This window comes from Pseudomyrmex gracilis, unplaced genomic scaffold (assembly GCF_002006095.1).
Source record: "Pseudomyrmex gracilis isolate BER0280 unplaced genomic scaffold, ASM200609v1 scaffold_0, whole genome shotgun sequence".
Taxonomy (NCBI): Eukaryota; Metazoa; Arthropoda; class Insecta; order Hymenoptera; family Formicidae; genus Pseudomyrmex; species Pseudomyrmex gracilis.
The window spans coordinates 2,623,807-2,627,131 of record NW_018020584.1 but is presented as its reverse complement, the minus strand read 5'-3'; the positions used below and the strand labels follow the sequence as shown (position 1 = coordinate 2,627,131).

The window sequence follows — 3,325 nt, the reverse complement described above, 5'->3', positions numbered from 1 at the left end:
TACTTAGATATTGCCTTGAGAAAATCTTCCCACTTCTATTTTGCATGAATCTCGCGTATAATAGGCACGGTGTGCTCGCGCAGTTCGAGCGCAACTTCGTTGCGCGTGAAACTTGGCGCGAGGCACTACCGTGCCTCTTGATTCAGAGTAGATGCGCGCATCAGTGAATGACCGGTCACCGGTGCATGACCGCAACATCTATGCTTCCGTGACCGCGCGAGATAATACGCGATTCCATTATTAAAAAAACGTTCGGGAAATTATATTGCCTCTTATCTGTCGCGCGCGCACACACACACGAGGACGAAATTTGCGCGATATAATTTCGGAAAAAACAATAATTTTTCGCGAAGATAGAAAAACAAGTAACAGGATAATTCGTTTTTCAGCGTGAAGATTCACACAGCGCAAATTTGTCGGGAACAAAATGCCTCTTACGTATACCGCGTAGCTGTGTGCAAATGCGTGTCGCGAATATCGTATGAGGCCTATCTTTCTGATGAATTTTGCGCCAGTCTATATTAAGCACTTCCTACGCATTAACGACTTGGAAAAGTAACATCTTAAATATGGATAACCTTTACGTTGCCGCGCAACGTAGGCGTTCGTTTTCCCAGCAATATCACCGGGTCTCTTTTTTTAAAGGCGCTTTTTCAGCTTCACTCTCGACGTGTCTTTTTACGATATTCACCGAAGTGCACTACCTGAAGCTCGCTTTACGGACACGTTTAGACATACACATATACACGTACACACACACACACACACACACACACACACACACACACACACACACACACACACACACACACTCTCTCTCTCTCTCTCTCTCTCGATTATTGAAATTAAAGTCTCTCGTGTACAGAAATTTACTAAACAATATCACCCCCCATCGTGTGAATCAGTCGATGTTCTCGACACAGATATTTATGGATTATTTTTGTTCTCTTTGTGTTCTCACTTTGACCGTAAAAAATACCTTACGTTTAAGAGCGTTGGAAATCTTTTTTCTATGACGTTTTTAGAAATTAAAAGAAAAGAGAATCTTTTTTTTTTAACTTGTAAAAAATATACTAAAATATGACTTTTCTACAAGAAGATAGTAATTTTCTGTCTAAGTGTTATGTGGGACTATTATTGAAAAGTGAAAACGGTTCGAAGCGAATAGAAATTCAATTGCTTTCAAAAAGTCATCGTAAATCTGCTCGTCGTCTATTCGTACACGGAAAAAAAAGTTTTGCTATTATATGGTTAGCAAAAAAAAAAATGGTTGACTCTACGAAATATTTTGTTTCATCAACAAAATGTTTTATTAGCGAAACAAAAATTTTAATAAACTTAACAAATGTTTTTTTGCTGGCCATATAGTAACTAATTTCTTGCTATTCTAGCAAATCTTTTTTTTCCGTGTAACCTTACGGTTTATGTATTGTTTTTTTTATTTTTTTTTTTTTTTATTTTTGTTTTTTGATACACGACTGTGTGTGCACAGTCATAAACCCGTCGCGCGACGGATGACGGTCACTCGAATTTTGCTGTTACTTGACCGCCTCGCAATTTGCCGCGAAAGTTTTTCGCCGTGCAGCGCACGGCGGTCACACAAGCTCGGATTTCCCCGTTCATCAATCGATCCGGGCTTGACTCATCGCGCGATGCATACCTACATATATATGTATGTGTATATATTGTATATATATACACATATATATATATATACACATACATATATATATATATATATATCCTACACTCGCACGAACGTACAGTACATATACGGATTACAGGTGCGGGGGCTGCTGCTGTACAGGGTGACGTAAAGTTTCGTTACTTTTACTGAGGCAGCTGAGTCACCGTGACGTGATCTTCCGACGAAGTATGTATTATTTCAAAATGCTCACACCCCGTCTTTCAAGCGCCCGGCGAATTTCGCGGAGTTACACTTGCACGTTGTTTCGACGAAGTGGATTGCTGTCATTTCCATTTACGAGTTGTTCTCCGCATACCTTGCGCTTTGCTACACACGAACACACAATTTAACTATTATTGTATGTACGATCGCACGCAATTGATGTCGCATCTGACCTTCTCACGTAAACGTGTTTCAATCAATCTTTGCTGTTTCGGTGTTGGAGAACGAGACGCCCGTCCCCTTCCCGCAACACACTGACGACAAACTTGCGTCAAAGCGCGACGTCGTATTTTTGTTGTTGTTGGTTTTTTTTTATCCCGCCAGGCAACCGGCACGGTCGTGCTACTTGGTTTGCACCAGTTTGTTAAGATCCGACCGGGTGTCGAGCCGGTTAACTTAAACGTAACTGTATCTCGTGGTACCGTAGGTCGTTCATAACACGCCGACTTGCGCTATTTCTGATAGTCAGCGATATAATTAGAGCAAATCGCGTCTGTGTCTAATAAACCGACGACGGGAGACGATAGACGCAGAACGAGATGCGTGTCGATATGATAAATAGATGAAGACGGAAAAGAGGACGAAGAGAAAAGGGAGAGCGAGGGGGTTTTGAGACGGGCAGAATTGAAATCGCGCTTCGCGTTTCCGAGATGTTCGGGATACGGCGATCGATCGGATGTTTTCGTTTCGTCCCGTATTATTCGCATTGCGAACTCCGGCTGTGAGTCACAAACGGCATTGTGCAATACCACACGTGTATATATGTATGTAGGTGCCGATCTCAGAAGAAATTATGCGAATTCGTAACACGTAGCAAAACGACAAAAAAAAAAAATTGTCGCTCGCGCGCATCAAGAAAATTGAGAACATTTGATCGCTCGTACATGTATTGGTTTCGGAACTCTCTTCAATCGAACACTTATCGATCGATGTCGAATGACGTAGAACGTTGTAAGAAGCAACGACGGTGCGTCGTCTGAGAGTGTCTCTTGGTGTACCAGTACTACTTTTCATCCTTTGTAGGTCGCGTTTCGCGTGGCGCAGGCCTTATTTTCACATTCATAGCAATTATAATTTTTAATGCGCAACATCACAGCGCGCGTCTGAAATTTACAAACATGTTTCTGAAGTAGGTTGAAGAAGGTGCGCGCGAGGAGTTACGAAGTTCTTAAAATAGTGTACCCCGAACCGACAGGTTGTTTCGAAACATTTTAATGTATCCTAGTGATAAGAACCGTCGCCCCGGGACGACGACGGCAAAACCAGGATTTCTCAGCTGCTACGTACGACGAGGAGAAGATTCGTTTTCTCGGAACAATTTTACACAGTAAAAAATCGTGCGTCAAAATGTAGAACTTTTCTTGTGTTACGACGTTTTGATTATTACTTCAATGTAAAATTAACATAATACTGATA

General features: G+C 41.7%; 1 protein-coding gene across 10 annotated transcripts in view; it reads left to right on the top strand.

Annotated features, from left to right (window-relative positions):
- LOC109851662 (homeodomain-interacting protein kinase 2) overlaps positions 1–3,325 on the top strand; it is a 44,797-nt gene that overhangs the window by 18,241 nt on the left and 23,231 nt on the right. Inside the window, exon 2 of one of the 10 annotated variants that reach the window (XM_020421964.1) lies at positions 1,785–1,873. The exons of the other annotated variants lie outside the window; for them this stretch is intronic. The gene's annotated coding sequence lies outside the window, so the exon portion shown is untranslated. The remainder of the gene's footprint in view (positions 1–1,784; positions 1,874–3,325) is intronic. 10 annotated transcript variants of the gene reach the window in all.